The following is an 18,822-nucleotide window of genomic DNA, read 5'->3' as shown; positions in this document are numbered from 1 at the left end:
GTTTTTTGTTTGTCAAAATTAGACTTTTAAGCCACTCAAGGTTACTTAGACAAAATGGAATCTATAGTTTACCTAATATACCACCAAATGGTTGACATTTTACTAAGTATGCATAAGTATATACCTTTAAAAGATGGGCTCATCCGGGATTTGTACCGGGGATCTCTCGCACCCTAAGCAAGAATCAACGAGCCCACTGTGCATGTCTTTTTTATGTATATTAATGAAATTGTAAGTAAAACTGTTTGTATACATTAGTGAGTATTTTAAAATGCTATTAAATACTATCAGATATTAAAAGTACATGAAGAGATGGGCTCGTCCGGGATTTGAACCCGGGACCTCTCGCACCCGAAGCGAGAATCATACCCCTAGACCAACGAGCCATCTGCCTAAGGTCTTCTCATTCAGATTTTACCATTTTTAAAGTCAAACTCAAATTATTTAATAAAAAAATGCAATAAGCTGGAAAAAAAGATGTTACATTTTAAAAATACCATAACTATTTAAAAAAATTATTTGTAGCATAGCTAAAATGTTTCCTTAAGGTCAATTTTTGGTCCAAGTATGCATATTTGGAAATTTCAGTGCCAAGATTTATGGGTTCCTATAGAGTTTTAACTTTTCTAATAGCTGGAACCTAAGACTTGTCTCATACTGTGTGCAACTTAAGCATACAGACCAAGAAGAAAGAAAAAAACAAAAACCTGCAATTAATTGTTGACCTTTTTGTTTGTCAAAAAGAGACTATTCTTTTAAGCCACTCATTGTTTCTTAGAAAAAAGCAAGGTAAGAGAAAAACCTGTAATTTCATTTTGACTGTTTTGTATTTGTCAAAATGAGACTTCTTTGAAGCCACTCAAAGTTACTTAGACAAAATGGAATCTACAGTTTACCCAATATACCACCAAATGGTTGACAGTTTACTAAATATGCATAAGTATATACTTTTTTTTATGGATTGGCAAAAGAAAAATTCACTTGATGCTTTTGACTCAGGCAATTGACATCAATCAGATAATGGAACCATGGTATTTAAAAGAACCTGAGAAGATGGGCTCGTCTGCGATTTAATCCCAGGACCTCTCGCACCCTAAGCGAGAATCATACCCCTATACCAACGAGCCTACTGTTCATGTATTTTCATGTATACTAATGAAATTGGAAGTGAAACTGTTGGAATACATTAGTATTTTAAAATACTATCAGATAATTGAACTAAGCACTTTTAAAGAACCTGAGAAAACAGGCTCATCCAGGATATGAACCTGGGACCTTTAGCACCCGAAGCAAGAATCATACACCCTGACCAACAAGCCACTAGCCAAATAACTTCTTATTCAGTTTTTAACATTTTTAAAGTAAAACTCTAATTATTTAAGAAAAAATGCAAATAACTGGAGAAACCAACAATTTCATTTAATGAAGATGAAACATTTTAAAAATAACATACAGATGTAGCCACCTTTATCTTGACTGTTTCTCCACCGAGACGGGCGTTTAGCCACGCTAAGGCGATAGCTGAGTTTAATCACAGGCAGGCGCGTTGAGACGATCTAGATACTCATCATGCATTACACATCTCCACCACTGTGTGGCTAATGCTCCACTAATCCAGTACTTTCGATCGTACAATATAGCGGCGGATTGATCTACAGCTCTGGCAATACTGTAGGCGTAACGGGAGGCGGTGGAAAAAGTATGGAGTACAGTACTGTATGTGTATGGAGACGCAACTACAGTAATTGTGTAAAAGGAAGAATGTACAGTACAATGTATAAACACCGTGCTTTTAAAATATATGAGCGTCTGAGTTCGCTAATGCATAATGGGAATGGAGGACTAGCAGAAGGCGGAGGAAAACACCGTGCTTTACAAATGCGAGCGTCCGAGTCCTCTAAGGCATAAACCAACAGCAATGGGGCGGGGGCCGGGCGCTGTTTGCAGTACTTTCACACATGAAATTAGAAATCTCTCATGAGGCGTCGTGGGCTAGGGGTGAAGGCTCCCACCTCCCTCACTGGGGGTCCAGGGTTCGAGACATGATGTGCTTTCTTTCTTTTTTTTTTTTTTTCTGTAATAATGCACTGTATTATTTTATTTACATTGTAAGACAGTCAAAGGAAGGATGCACACAGGTTTCACATAAATCAAAGTACATCTGCAGGAGCGATTCTTTACGCTAAATGCACCCAAACAGCGTGAATGAAATGAGTGTATTCTGACGCTACCAACTAAGCAAAACAGTACTGTAGATCTTCAGCGTTTGTGCATTGCACAGGACCTGAATTTCCTCCCTGTGCAGGCCCCCAGGGGGGAAGGGCGATGGGGGTAGGGGGGAGACGATGGAAAATACTGTGCCTTTGAAATGCAATTACAGTACATGAGCGTCCGAGTACACTACGGCATACTGTAAACCAACACCAATGGGAAGGAAGTGCCAACCTTATTTTTAATGTGTTCCCGTGACATTCACTTAAACATTTTTTTTTTTCTCTCCAATACAGTACATCCAATGGAAGGATGCACACAGGTTTCACATAAATCAAAGTACATCTGCAGGAGCGATTCTTTACGCTAAATGCAACCTACAGTACGGTACTGTAAGTGAGCAAAATAGTACTACAGTGGGCGTTTGTGTATTGCACATGACCTGCATTCCCTCCCTGTCTACTGCATGATCTGTGCAGGCTCCCATGGGGGAAGGGCAACAGGCTAGCAGGAGGCGGAGGAAAACACCGTGCTTTACAAATGCGAGCGTCCGAGTCCTCTAAGGCATAAACCAACAGCAATGGGGCGAGGGCCGGGCGCTGTTTGCAGTACTTTCACACATGAAATTAGAAATCTCTCATGAGGCATCGTGGGCTAGGGGTGAAGGCTCCCACCTCCCTCACTGGGGGTCCAGGGTTCGAGACATGATGTGCTTTCTTTCTTTTTTTTTTTTTTTTCTGTAATAATGCACTGTATTATTTTATTTACATTGTAAGACAGTCAATGGAAGGATGCACACAGGTTTCACATAAATCAAAGTACATCTGCAGGAGCGATTCTTTATGCTAAATGCACCCAAACAGCGTGAATGAAATGAGTGTATTCTGACGCTACCAACTAAGCAAAACAGTACTGTAGATCTTCAGCGTTTGTGCATTGCACAGGACCTGAATTTCCTCCCTGTGCAGGCCCCCAGGGGGGAAGGGCGATGGGGGTAGGGGGGAGACGATGGAAAATACTGTGCCTTTGAAATGCAATTACAGTACATGAGCGTCCGAGTACACTACGGCATACTGTAAACCAACACCAATGGGAAGGAAGTGCCAACCTTATTTTTAATGTGTTCCCGTGACATTCACTTTAACATTTTTTTTTTCTCTCCAATACAGTACATCCAATGGAAGGATGCACACAGGTTTCACATAAATCAAAGTACATCTGCAGGAGCGATTCTTTACGCTAAATGCAACCTACAGTACGGTACTGTAAGTGAGCAAAATAGTACTACAGTGGGCGTTTGTGTATTGCACATGACCTGCATTCCCTCCCTGTCTACTGCATGATCTGTGCAGGCTCCCATGGGGGAAGGGCAACAGGCTAGCAGGAGGCGGAGGAAAACACCGTGCTTTACAAATGCGAGCGTCCGAGTCCTCTAAGGCATAAACCAACAGCAATGGGGCGAGGGCCGGGCGCTGTTTGCAGTACTTTCACACATGAAATTAGAAATCTCTCATGAGGCATCGTGGGCTAGGGGTGAAGGCTCCCACCTCCCTCACTGGGGGTCCAGGGTTCGAGACATGATGTGCTTTCTTTCTTTTTTTTTTTTTTTTCTGTAATAATGCACTGTATTATTTTATTTACATTGTAAGACAGTCAATGGAAGGATGCACACAGGTTTCACATAAATCAAAGTACATCTGCAGGAGCGATTCTTTACGCTAAATGCACCCAAACAGCGTGAATGAAATGAGTGTATTCTGACGCTACCAACTAAGCAAAACAGTACTGTAGATCTTCAGCGTTTGTGCATTGCACAGGACCTGAATTTCCTCCCTGTGCAAGCCCCCAGGGGGGAAGGGCGATGGGGGTAGGGGGGAGACGATGGAAAATACAGTGCCTTTGAAATGCAATTACAGTACATGAGCGTCCGAGTACACTACGGCATACTGTAAACCAACACCAATGGGAAGGAAGTGCCAACCTTATTTTTAATGTGTTCCCGTGACATTCACTTTAACATTTTTTTTTTCTCTCCAATACAGTACATCCAATGGAAGGATGCACACAGGTTTCACATAAATCAAAGTACATCTGCAGGAGCGATTCTTTACGCTAAATGCAACCTACAGTACGGTACTGTAAGTGAGCAAAATAGTACTACAGTGGGCGTTTGTGTATTGCACATGACCTGCATTCCCTCCCTGTCTACTGCATGATCTGTGCAGGCTCCCATGGGGGAAGGGCAACAGGCTAGCAGGAGGCGGAGGAAAACACCGTGCTTTACAAATGCGAGCGTCCGAGTCCTCTAAGGCATAAACCAACAGCAATGGGGCGAGGGCCGGGCGCTGTTTGCAGTACTTTCACACATGAAATTAGAAATCTCTCATGAGGCATCGTGGGCTAGGGGTGAAGGCTCCCACCTCCCTCACTGGGGGTCCAGGGTTCGAGACATGATGTGCTTTCTTTCTTTTTTTTTTTTCTGTAATAATGCACTGTATTATTTTATTTACATTGTAAGACAGTCAATGGAAGGATGCACACAGGTTTCACATAAATCAAAGTACATCTGCAGGAGCGATTCTTTACGCTAAATGCACCCAAACAGCGTGAATGAAATGAGTGTATTCTGACGGACTGTGCATCTTCGGTATTTGTGTATAGCATAAGACCTGTGAAGGCTCCCAGGAGGGAAGGGCGTAGGGCAAGACAGTGGAAAATACTGTGGTCAAAGAAAGGGCATATTTAAAACTAAGGGAAACTGTCACAAAGTACAGTAACTACAGTACTGTACGTTGAATGCCTGGAACGCACGACGTCTGAGACGCACGACGTCTGAGACGCACGACGTCTGGATCGCTCATTGAGCATAAGCATGGCTGCTGTACGTGACCGTCCCTATGCTCTGGGTGAGCTGCGTCTCCTCGTTCGCTGGCGGGACAGAACTCTCGCCAGCAACGAGGAGAAAGTTAGAGCATATAGGAGGGCAAGTAGGGCTATCCTCCAGACCTACAACCGGAGGAGAACGGTGAGGTCTCTCCAGAGGAGATGGAGCGACCTCGTGAGGAGGACCCCACGACGCCTGCAGGCCATAAGGGATTGTAAGTACAGTACATTACTGTAGATTACTGTACTTTAAGTTACTGTAGTTACAGGTACAGTACATTATAGCAGGGGCTGCTGTAGCAGCAGGTATCCGGTCTATACAGCACTGTACAGTATTTGTGGTAAACAAATGGTTAAACAAGGACCAAACATTAACCCGGGTCAAAAGGTCAATTTGTTTTTTTGCGTCGACCTAGATGGTGCGGCTTTTGAAATTGGTTGACACCAGTTACTGTAGGTTGACATGGTCGTTAAGTTGACATGGAAAAAGATCGACATGCGTTTTACAAAAACAATTGTTATTTTTTTAAACTTGTGTATATACAGTAGTTCTTTACAATCCAGGTGGTCTACGATTGTGCAGTGTACAGTATCATGCAGTGTACAGTATATGCAATGTATCACAGTGTATCGTGCTGCGTAATTGCAGCGTGTCATGCAGTGTACATTCAGTATATGGTATTGTGCAGTGAGTGTAATACATAGTGAATCACATCGTGCAGCAGAGCCGGCCTTAGGCATAGGCAAACTACAGTAGGCAAATGCCTAGGGCATTTGCTATGCTTAGGGGCACCAGCAGCTTCTGCTGATTAAAATGATATGCGGCATGCCTATATTTTGCGTGACTGCGGCTGTATCTGTACCTGGCTAGGGCCAGCACTGTCGTGCAGTGTACTGTATACACATGTGGTAATTGCAGTTTTTTGTGTAGTGTACATTGTATCATATTTTGCAGGGAAATGTGCAGTTTGTCATATCACGCAGTGCATACACTATGCAGTCGTGCAGTGCATTGTGTGGTTTAATTGCAGTGTGTCGTGCAGTGTGCCGAAATTTGTGTTTCAGATAGTACAGTGTTCTAAGGGATGTTACTTTGGCAGAAATTATTCTAAGGGATGTTACAGTGGCCTAATGTGTTCTGACGTGCATTACTCTTGCATAAGGTTCATGACTGGCAGATCTCTACTTTGTGACGTAATGTGGATATACTACTGCACTACTGTGACGTACAGTACAGTAACGTGAATAAGGTGCTCTACTGTGTGACACAACGTGAATCAAGGACAGTACTGTGACGTGAATACGGTGCTCTACTGTGTGACACAACGTGAATCAAGGACAGTACTGTGACGTGAATACGGTGCTCTACTGTGTGACACAACGTGAATCAAGGACAGTACTGTGACGTGAATACGGTGCTCTACTGTGTGACACAACGTGAATCAAGGACAGTACTGTGACGTGAATAAACTGCACTACTGTGACATGACGTGAATAAGATGAATTCAGGTGAGTACTGCATCATCTGTCATGAAATCAATTTGTAATGTAATGAACAGTACTGAGATGGTTAAGGGTGGGAGGGCTGCATGCTGATGTGTGTCATAATGTTTATAAGGGCAATGCTTATGTGTGTTACAATGTCTATAAAGGTAGTGTTCTGTCTAATACCCTGGACCTACTGTACTGTAGCGATACTGTAAGTGTACTGTATGTCACATTTAGAAATGTGCCCCTTAAGTTTTGAAGACAGTACAGTACACTATGCCCTCCTGAGTGATTAGGTGCAGGGTACTAGAATGAACAATTCCATTTATTGTGATGTCATAAAGATGCTGTCAATGTTGAATTTCATTGGCTGTACAGTATGCTGCCATTATACTGTATATATATTTTTACAGGGCTGGTAGCACGACGTCACAGGAGGCGGGACAGGCGCCGCCAAGCTGGTAAGTATTGTCAAATACAGTAGTGTACAGTACATAGTGATTTCTATAGTCCCAACCCCCTGTCCTGACCATCACAGATAACTCGCTGCAATCCGTTAATGTTAAGAATGTCTGTTTACAAAACTAAATGTAAATATTAAACACAAAGTATAAATAACATTGTAGATAGCTGAATACCCGTGCTTCGCTACGGGATGAGGATGGTAAATTCCAGTGATAGTTGTTTGTTAATTTACGTTTGTTGGCGATCTAGTATATAGTACTGTATACTTTAAGCATACTGTATCTTGCTTCTCTGATGCAGATTGTTTATTGGCCGGACCCCTTTTTGGTCCTGGATACTGTACAGTACATGTTTCAAATTGACAGCTTCACTTACAGTACTGTTATTTTTTTTCCCACAGTACCACCACCACCACCACCACCACCACCACCACCACCTGCTGCGCTGCCAGGTATTGTGTAACGAGAATTCTGGTGCTACTGTCATCGTTGTTACACTACTGTACATGTGTCCTGGATACTGTACAGTACATGTTTCAAATTGACAGCTTCACTTACAGTACTGTTATTTTTTTTCCCACAGTACCAACAACACCACCACCACCACCACCTGCTGCGCTGCCAGGTATTGTGTAACGAGAATTCTGGTGTGACTGTCATCGTTACACTACTGTACATGTGTCCTGGATACTGTACAGTACATGTTTCCAATTGACAGCTTCACTTACAGTACTGTTATTTTTTTTCCCACAGTACCAACACCACCACCACCACCACCACCACCACCACCTGCTGCGCTGCCAGGTATTGTGTAACGAGAATTCTGGTGCTACTGTCATCGTTGTTACACTACTGTACATGTGTCCTGGATACTGTACAGTACATGTTTCAAATTGACAGCTTCACTTACAGTACTGTTATTTTTTTTCCCACAGTACCAACAACACCACCACCACCACCACCTGCTGCGCTGCCAGGTATTGTGTAACGAGAATTCTGGTGTGACTGTCATCGTTACACTACTGTACATGTGTCCTGGATACTGTACAGTACATGTTTCCAATTGACAGCTTCACTTACAGTACTGTTATTTTTTTTCCCACAGTACCAACAACACCACCACCACCACCACCACCACCTGCTGCGCTGCCAGGTATTGTGTAACGAGAATTCTGGTGTGACTGTCATCGTTACACTACTGTACATGTGTCCTGGATACTGTACAGTACATGTTTCCAATTGACAGCTTCACTTACAGTACTGTTATTTTTTTTCCCACAGTACCAACACCACCACCACCACCACCACCACCACCACCACCACCTGCTGCGCTGCCAGGTATTGTGTAACGAGAATTCTGGTGCTACTGTCATCGTTGTTACACTACTGTACATGTGTCCTGGATACTGTACAGTACATGTTTCAAATTGACAGCTTCACTTACAGTACTGTTATTTTTTTTCCCACAGTACCAACAACACCACCACCACCACCACCTGCTGCGCTGCCAGGTATTGTGTAACGAGAATTCTGGTGTGACTGTCATCGTTACACTACTGTACATGTGTCCTGGATACTGTACAGTACATGTTTCCAATTGACAGCTTCACTTACAGTACTGTTATTTTTTTTCCCACAGTACCAACAACACCACCACCACCACCACCACCACCTGCTGCGCTGCCAGGTATTGTGTAACGAGAATTCTGGTGTGACTGTCATCGTTGTTACACTACTGTACATGTGTCCTGGATACTGTATAGTACATGTTACAAATTGACAGCTTCACTTACAGCACTGTTGTTTTTTCTCACAGTACCACCACCACCACCACCACCACCAACACCGTCTGACCAGCAGAGCTCTGGAAGTGGTAATCATTATTTTTGTTACAGACACACTAGTTTCCTACAGTATTACTGTAATTTTTTTATTTTACAATACTTGTTATCTTGTACACACAGACCGCCTTGTTATTGATACCGAGGAGGAGGAAATGGGGGAGCCTTCAGGCCAGCCTGGTAAGAATTGTAATCTACTGTACAGTACTCTACATTCTACATTCATTGATTTATTAACAGTACCAATGGCTTGGGTTTGCGTGACCAGTGGTCAGGATTCCAGCAGTCAAGTGACCGACAGCGGTATCCTGATTGCAGAAATCCCATTGACTTTTCTTTTTGTTTTTTTTATATTCAACACAGATGTCACTTACGTGGACTCTGAGTCGTCGGAGGAGCCGCCACAGTATAGTAAGTACAGTAGGATTTTCTCAAGCCCATTCTTAAAAGTATTGACCAAGTCCACTTTTATTACTTTTCAGGCAGGGAATTCCAAACATGTACTGTACAGTATTTCCCTCACTGTGAAGACCCCTTTTCGCCTCTGTGTGCGAAATCGCCTCTCCTCCAACACGAGTTAAATACAGGCACAGTACAGTACTGTATGTCCCCTACCACTGGACAGTCATTCTGCTCCTACTGTATTATGAATATATCTCTGCCTCCTGTAGCACTGTACTACTGTGCAATTTTGTAGTAACTGTACTCTACTGTATTTTGTTTATAATATTTTTTTATTTTCCACTCAGTAATTATTGACAGTGATGAGGAAGGGGAGAAAAAGCCCTCTCCCCAACTTGGTAAGTAAACTAAAGTATTGTACTGTACTGTACATTGTGTTAAACCAATGGGTTGGGTTTGCATGACCAGCAGGGTGATCCTGATGCATCATGATTGCAGCAATCCCAACAGGGTGAGGTACGGTATCCTAACCCTCCTCCACTACCCCCTGATTCTGGCCTCGACATTCTCGTCTCTGTGTGCGAAATCTACTCTCCTCCTCCAATTCCTGACTGAATTTTTGCTTTACTGTATTCAACACAGAATACAAAAGTATATTTCATGGAATTTTTGCTTTCACAGGCCCTACACTGTCACAGGCGGTGGCGGAGGACTCTATGTCCATCACCTCACTGCACCCATTAAGTAAGTCCAGTCCGGTACATCTTGCCTCTGTAGAGCCAGTTTGAGCAAGGAGAGATTGATTGCTTCTTTTTTTGGTGGGGGCCCAAACCAACCAGTCATTTCAGCCACAGTCGTGTGGCAGACCCTGTTTATATAACATAAGGGTGGTTGGGAGGGCCCAATCACAATTCCATCTTGCACCTCTTTTTTTATTTATTTATCTTTGCATCATGTGATGTTTGGGGAAAATTGTTATAAGTGACATCCTGTCTGCCACTGCACTGCCACTCCTAAATGGGCCAGGTGTTTGTGCCGGCCACTTGGGTCGCTTAGCTTAGTCATCCAGTGACCTCGGTGAAAATTTTAGGACTACAAATAATATTGTGAGGTGTTCAGAATAGACTGGAAATGAGTGGAAATTATGGTCATTGAGGTTAATAACACTATACAGTAGGATCAAAAATACCCCCAAATTCTACGATTTAAGCTGTTTTTGAGAGGTTTTTGAAAAAAAGCACCAGGATCCAAAACAAGTCCGAATCCAAAAGCAAACACAATAGGACACGAGGATGTGCACGGAGACTGGAGGGGGGCGAGGTTCAGGGGGAATTTTAAGAAAAATTACTTCACAGAAAGTGCAGTGGACAAGTGGAATAGCCTCCCATCAGAGGTGATAGAGCCTAAAACAGTAGAGCTACAGTATTTAAACATGCATGGAAGAGACATACATAAGGATATCCTTACAAAGAAATAAGGATCAAATAAGGTTTGATGTAAAAAAAAGGTTAAAAAAAAGAGGCAGATTAGATGGCCAAAGTGGTTCTTACAGTATTTGTCATCAAATTCTATGTTTCTGTATGCAGACCCTCCAACATGACCCGCCGCACTGCTCTGTTTCTAGACTTCCCTCTTAATTTATGATTTCCATCACCTGTGTTGAACTAGTTATATGATAAGAAAGCTGTTTCTTCACAGGTGATGGCAATAATAAATTAAGAGGGAAGTCCAGAACCAGAGCATTTTGTACCTAGTGGGGCGGGTCATGTTGGAGGGTATGTGTATTTCCTGGAATGAACTTTTTTTTTTCACATTAATGTTTTTTTTCACAGGCCCTACACTGGAACAGGCCATGGAGGAGGAGGAGGATGATGATGATGATGATGCTGCTGCATTTAGTGGTAAGAATTATTACTGACATTGATCTGATGCCATCAGAGTAGCACTTTTCATCAGATTTTTCTGGCAAATGCGTAGAAATCGGATGAAAATTGTTTTTGTTTGAACTGGTGATATTGCCCATACAGTAGCAACCGATCACATCCCACATTAACATTTACAGTATCTAGTTACACTTACAGACGATAATACAGTACAGTAGGTAATATTTGATTGGTTGCTACTGTATGGACAACATCCTGTTCTAAAAAAAACACCCATCTTACTCAATTTCTCTCTCTCTCTCTCTCTCTCTCTCTCTCTCTCACCCCTTGTCACTGTCTCTCCATTCATCTCTCTAGATACTGTCAGTGATGAATTTCCCATTAGGCACGAGAGGCACGTACTGTACCTAGTGGCGGCATCTGTTTGGGGGCCTCAGTTGGATGCTTACAGTATGCTAATACTGTCATCCCAAAAATTACCACTACAGTAACTGCTAAATATTTTAAGTGTACTGTACAATATGCACATACAGTACTGTACAGTATACATAATTCAAAAGAAAAAAGAGTTGCTACCTTATTCTAGTCATAATCACCGGCATACGGGTCACTCACAAATTTTCTGATGGTCTCGGTGGGGTCCCTTGGAATCACCATGCCTGTCACAAGCATACCTTTTTTTACCCACCTGACACTGGGCCTGGACACTAGTGTACTATTACTATACTTTTTACTGTATACTGTATCTTATAATATTCTTCTCTTTTACCCACAGACGACGAGCCAGAATACATTTTTGGTAAATATACTGTACAGTAGCAATAGTTGGTACTGTAATTACAGTATTTTTTTTCTCCAACATTATTTTAAGTCAAACTGATATGACTAACTGTATTTTATCTTTTTACAGTCCGTCGCCAACCAGTGGAGGAGACACCTGGTAATAAAATATAAATACATAATGCACTGTACTGTATTCTAACTTACTGTAACATGTATAACACTGAGCTGATCATCTTCACACCCTCTGACATAACCTTACAGTACATACTGTACTTTCTCTCTTTTTTCACCCTCTTCACTCCACAAATGCATGCTGCCTTTCCTGACTACTGATATAATAGTGTGCAGAGCGTAGCGAGGCACCGTGCCCACCGCATGGCGAGCGAAGCAAGCATAACGAGAATAAGAGACACTATTGCATGATATGTTGTGAATAAAGTTGCAGTACTGTGTGGCGTCATTTCAGATTGGGGAATTACTGTGTGTCCATGCCCCTTCCCAGCAAGAACATGCACCGTTTTGGGATGCACACCGAATGTGCACACTGTTGCTATTTTAAACATACAGTACTGTAGGTTGGAGGAGCACCAAAATGAGGACTGCTATGGTTGAGGGGTGATGGTGCTGGGAAAGGGGTACAGGATCAGAGGCGGAAATAGCGTCTGTGCAAGGGGGCAGCATCCAAAAACTTGACTAGGGAATCATAATATTTATGGCTGGCTCTGAGTACAGTCCACTATTATTGATAGTACTCCCTACAACACCACCTACAGTACTGTAACCCTCTTTTTTCTGAAGCGGTCATGAAATGTCATGACTGCTAATACATACAGTAAATGTCTACAGTATTTGTACTGTGGTGTTTTATTCCTTTGACAATTTGTTTATGACCTATTGAAGCTAAACTCTTGTACAGTACTTTATATTTTGAATACCAGCAATACAGTATAATACTGTACCTACAGTATACAGTAATAATTGTATAGTATTTGAATGTGACTAAATGTTTTTTTTTCTCCAATATAGTGCCAATGATTTATGGGGGCCCCAGACAGGGGCAAGATAGGTGGGCTGGCCCAGAAGCGGGCAGGCAGCAGCCCACTTATACAAGAGGTAAACTAAAGCAATGTTTAAATTACCTCGACAGCATACAGTAGTGTTTGATTTACTGTACTGACAATACAGTACTGTACATTGTAAATAACAAGATTGTCTAATATAGAGTAAAGTACTGTATTGCCATTACTACACTGTAAAGTATTCAGTATTTGTTTTGTAATACTGTCCTTTTTTTCCCACAGAACAGTTGCAGCGTGCCGTTCTGCTCCTGCGGGTGGTGGTCCACCTCTTAGTGGACCACTTTTTTAATTTGTTGTTAAGATCATTTTAAATTTTTTTTTTTTTTTTAATAAATGTTTGTTATTGTACTCCATTGTATAGTATCTTTTTCTACTGTATAAGATAGGCATACTGTACACCATACAATTATCTGGCAGATAATCTGCAAGATCTGGCTGTTTGTAATGAAATTCTCTCGTAATTTAGCTGTGGTGTACCTCCTGAGTGTGCTGGCGTGCTTTCTGTCCAGTTTGGGGTGATTTGGAGCAAGTTTGGTCGGCCATCTGGCCGACATGTGCTGTCGACTGTTTGGCAAACATGTGTTTTCCCTCCAGCATGTGTGTGTCAGGCATTTTGTGTGTGTCAGGCATTTTGTGTGTGTCAGGCATTTTATGTGTGTCAGGCATTGCTGTGTGGTTCCACAAATGTTAGTGTGTCAAAGTGCTGACCACTGACACCACTATTTCACTTTGGACCGCATGCCTTTTGTGGAACCACACAGCCCAGCATGACTTATTGCTGGGCTGTGTGGTTCCACAAATGTTAGCGTGTCAAAGTGCTGACCACTGACACCACTATTTCACTTTGGACCGCATGCCTTTTGTGGAACCACACAGCCCAGCATGACTTATTGCTGGGCTGTGTGGTTCCACAAATGTTAGCGTGTCAAAGTGCTGACCACTGACACCACTATTTCACTTTGGACCGCATGCCTTTTGTGGAACCACACAGCCCAGCATGACTTATTGCTGGGCTGTGTGGTTCCACAAATTTTCTGGGAAAACAAATGAACATGAGTGTCTTTACTTTAATACTTTTTTTTTTTTTTCCCACAGATATCTATATACACAAGAAAAGAATGTAACGAAGAACAAACTACTTTTTTGTTTTAATTAACTTTCAAACTTTATTTAAAAAAAAACACCTTTTTTTTCTTCAATAAACTTTTAAAAATAGAAGTTTCCTGTGGTTTTTATTAAAATATGAAATGCAAGATGCCTAACCAAGTTGTTTTACATACAGTATACCACTCTTAATTGAATTCCCATCATACAGTACAGTAGTACTAATTTATACAGTACAGGAAGTTGGGAATACAAACATTGGAAACCACGTCATGTTTATTTTAAGAAACACTTTATTTACGGACAAAATCATTTGGAACATGTAACATCACACATACTGTACTGTATTGTAATAAAGCCAACATCACACATACTGTACGGTACTTTAATCAAAAGGTAACAGCACAAATACAGTAACAATATCAACTTTAACATTTTTATAATTTATTTTTTTGTGGTGGTGGTGCGGGGTAATGGTTTTTGTACTTTATTTTTAGGTTTTGCTTTTTTGAATTATTTTTCGTTTTTGTCTTTTGCTTTTTAACACTGTCGCATACGGACACCAGAATAGAGGACTGACAACAGCAGCCCCTGGATGGAAACGCAGCCCAAGGCCCCAGATGGACACAGCACAATGGACTCGGCTGCTACTGGATAGATACAGCAGCGCCCAAAAAATCAACAGGAATAAAAGGGGCAACTTGTAACAGGCCCTTACATTACCAGGAATGTGGTGAGCCAAGTTCATGCACTCCCCTTTGAGTAACCAAGCTGCTCCAAGTGGATTCAGCACAGTGCATGCAGCCCCAGAAAATGTACAGGTCATACAGGTACATTGACACAATTTTTTAGCTTCAGCTGTGTGAAGCTGATGTGCTGAAGCTAGGAGGTAGGTAATGATCTGGTTTCATCATAGTCGAGCTTCCAAGTCATTTTCCTCTTCGTTCTCAGCACAGAGTTTATGGTATCCCTTATCTTCCTCTTTTCTGGATCACCAATCCTCACGCGGCGTTCACACCTAGCCATGATGTCATGTACCAGATTTTTGGGCAGCGGAAGTTTGCCCTTGGAACCATCAAAGTTCACACGATTGGCCCACGTCAAGTATTTGTCGTACCGTACATGGTGCTGGAACAGAGAATATGCATATTTCTGAATATGTCCATTTGAAGCTCTGTACAGATGGTCGTCCAGGGAAGTTGAGATGACAGCCAGGGCAATATTGTTCAGAGAGCCTCCGAATGTATTGCGAAGTGGCCTGTGAGCAGGTGTGCTGGTCATCATTGGTGTTCCTGGCAACAGCACACTTGAATCCAGGCCTCTGCGGTCGTCCAGCCCTCTGCGGTCATCCAGGCCTCCTCTGCGGTCCTCCAGGCCTCCTCTGCGGTCCTCCAGGCCTCCTCTGCGGTCCTCCAGGTCTCTTCTGCGGTCCTCCAGGTCTCTTCTGCGGTCCTCCAGGTCTCTTCTGCGGTCCTCCAGGCCTCCTCTGCGGTCGTCCAAGTCGCTGACTTCGTCCAGTCCGCTGCTGTGGTCCAGGCCTCCTCTGCGGTCCTCCAGGCCTCCTCTGCGGTCCTCCAGGCCTCCTCTGCGGTCCTCCAGGCCTCCTCTGCGGTCCTCCAGGCCTCCTCTGCGGTCCTCCAGGTCTCTTCTGCGGTCCTCCAGGCCTCCTCTGCGGTCCTCCAGGCCTCCTCTGCGGTCCTCCAGGCCTCCTCTGCGGTCCTCCAGGCCTCCTCTGCGGTCCTCCAGGTCTCTTCTGCGGTCCTCCAGGCCTCCTCTGCGGTCCTCCAGGCCTCCTCTGCGGTCCTCCAGGTTTCCTCTGCGGTCCTCCAGGCCTCTGTGGTCGTCCAGGCCTCCTCTGCGGTCGCCCAAGTCGCTGACTTCGTCCAGTCCGCTGCTGTGGTCCAGGCCTCTGCGGTCCTCCAGGTCTCTTCTGCGGTCCTCCAGGCCTCCTCTGCGGTCGTCCAAGTCGCTGACTTCGTCCAGTCCGCTGCTGCGGTCCCCCAGGCCTCCTCTACGGTCGTCCAGGCCTCCTCTGCGGTCGTCCAGGCCTCCTCTGCGGTCGTCCAGGCCTCCTCTGCAGTCGTCCAGGCCTCCTCTGCGGTCGCCCAAGTCGCTGACTTCGCCCAGTCCGCTGCTGTGGTCCAGGCCTCTGCGGTCCTCCAGGCCTCCTCTGCGGTCGTCCAAGTCGCTGACTTCGTCCAGTCCGCTGCTGCGGTCCCCCAGGCCTCCTCTACGGTCCCCCAGGCCTCCTCTGCGGTCGTCCAGGCCTCCTCTGCGGTCGTCCAGGCCTCCTCTGCGGTCCTCCAGGCCTCCTCTGCGGTCCTCCAGGCCACCTCTGCGGTCCTCCAGGCCTCCTCTGCGGTCCTCCAGGCCTCCTCTGCGGTCCTCCAGGCCTCCTCTGCGGTCCTCCAGGCCTCCTCTGCGGTCGTCCAAGTCGCTGACTTCGTCCAGTCCGCTGCTGCGGTCCCCCAGGCCTCCTCTACGGTCGTCCAGGCCTCCTCTGCGGTCGTCCAGGCCTCCTCTGCGGTCGTCCAGGCCTCCTCTGCGGTCGTCCAGGCCTCCTCTGCGGTCCTCCAGGTCTCTTCTGCGGTCCTCCAGGCCTCCTCTGCGGTCGTCCAAGTCGCTGACTTCGTCCAGTCCGCTGCTGCGGTCCCCCAGGCCTCCTCTGCGGTCGTCCAGGCCTCCTCTGCGGTCGTCCAGGCCTCCTCTGCGGTCGTCCAGGCCTCCTCTGCGGTCCTCCAGGTCTCTTCTGCGGTCCTCCAGGCCTCCTCTGCGGTCGTCCAAGTCGCTGACTTCGTCCAGTCCGCTGCTGCGGTCCCCCAGGCCTCCTCTACGGTCGTCCAGGCCTCCTCTGCGGTCGTCCAGGCCTCCTCTGCGGTCGTCCAGGCCTCCTCTGCGGTCGTCCAGGCCTCCTCTGCGGTCGTCCAGGCCTCCTCTGCGGTCCTCCAGGCCTCCTCTGTGGTCGTCCATGCCGCTGACTTCGTCCTGTCCGCTGCGGTCCTCCAGGCCTCCTCTGCGGTCCTCCAGGCCTCCTCTGCGGTCCTCCAGGCCTCGGTCGTCCAGGCCGCTGACTTGAACCGCTTGGTGGTGTGTTGCAATGATGGTGCGGCAAACTCCAACTTGCCATTCTTCCCTCGTTTGTTCAATGACTTTCTTCATGGCTTCTACCATCTGTTCCTTTATGCCTTCTTTAAGGCCAGCCACATCGGTCTGCAGCTGATTGACCTGTCCACCAACTTCTGACTCCATATTGGTCACCTTACTGAGTAGCTCCTTTAGTAAAACAGGACAGGTACACTGGCAGTCCTGCACTTTGGTGTTCACATCTGTGAAATGCAACCTTCTTCGTGGTGAATGTGTCATGTCTTCTTGTCCAGGGGTGGCTACATGGTCCAAAAAAGAAGCTTCCTGATGCAGCGTGTTTGTCACGTCCTCTAGCACCGGTATTTCCAGATTCATTGGCTGAACACTGTGATCTGCAGGAGATGGAACAATTACATCATTTGCCACACCACATATCATCTCCAACGTATTATTCTTTGCCTTGGCATTTTTTCGTGGTTTCACCACATTTTCTTTCTGAGCCGCCTTGGCAGTTTTCTTCTTCTTTTGTGGGACTAATGCAGCAAGTTTCTGTGCCACTGATGGGTGGGTTTTGGCACTCCCGTAAAATCTGGTAGTCTGCATTCTTTGTCTTTTGTCTAAAAATATAAAAACCACAATAAGAAAACATGTAAAGCACAGCATGCTAAAAATAGCAAACAACTGTACATTTTCAAATAAAGTGCACAACAGTAAAGTGCAAATACTGTACAGTATTTGCCTTTTTTCCCTGTGCCTCCCAACAAGAACCTCTGCAGGAGGGACAGAATGCTCTGTTACGGACTTCAGTTTAAATATACAGTATGATTACCATCACCTGTGCGAACAACTATACTGTACAGTAGTTACTGTATTTGATAAGATAGGTGTTTCACCACAAGTGATAGCAATCATTCAGTACTACTGCACATACCTGTAGTACACCGGGATAAGCAAGGTCTATGTACATTACGTTATACCGAGCTGGATCGCTTAGCAACCTGACAAAATGGCCACCGACCGTGAACTCCCAGCACGTGGCAGCGCTTGGATATGGAGTGAGATACAGTATGGTACAGTCCAGGGGCAATGCTGAAGGAGCGTCACAATCCCCTAGCTCAATTACTAGAGCCATCTTAACAGCAGTGTGGGCCCCTGGACACAGCAATGCACTGGGGCCCCTACCCACTCACCAGCGGAAGGGGTGGGGGGAGCTATCAGCGGCAGCTTTGATGCTCCGCGGGGGATAGGGGGGTTCTATCTTTCGCTCAGTATGTACAGTAGGACCTGGAGAAATTATTTCTGCTAATTATTCCTTTACTGCACAGATGGGGCAGGAAGGAGAACACTAAACTGTAGAAGGGGGCATTGTGCTGAATGAAGGGGCCCTGGTACATGACTTCCAGGGTGGTAGGGGGTGTTTAATACACAGGGGAGGAGTGGATAATGGAGTGGGCTTAATATTAGTGTTATGGACTGCAATTAGTTTCCTGTATGAAACAGATACAGTACAGTAAATAACCCTCCTTGGAAGTGCATGGGCCCTGTGAGACTTACAGTAGTGTACAGCATAAGGGTCGACTGACATGATGTACAAGCATTA

General features: G+C 44.9%; 1 non-coding gene across 1 annotated transcript; it reads right to left on the bottom strand.

Moving 5' to 3' along the window:
* Positions 1–314: 314 nt before the first annotated feature.
* On the bottom strand, positions 315–386 carry TRNAP-CGG (transfer RNA proline (anticodon CGG)). The gene has a single exon. It is a non-coding gene; the product is annotated as a tRNA-Pro (tRNA).
* Between the last annotated feature and the right edge of the window lie 18,436 nt (positions 387–18,822).

The sequence above is a fragment of the Pseudophryne corroboree genome, chromosome 3 (genome assembly GCF_028390025.1).
Source record: "Pseudophryne corroboree isolate aPseCor3 chromosome 3, aPseCor3.hap2, whole genome shotgun sequence".
NCBI classification, from domain to species: Eukaryota; Metazoa; Chordata; class Amphibia; order Anura; family Myobatrachidae; genus Pseudophryne; species Pseudophryne corroboree.
Note: the sequence above shows the minus strand (reverse complement) of the source record. Positions and strands in the feature narration are given on the sequence as shown.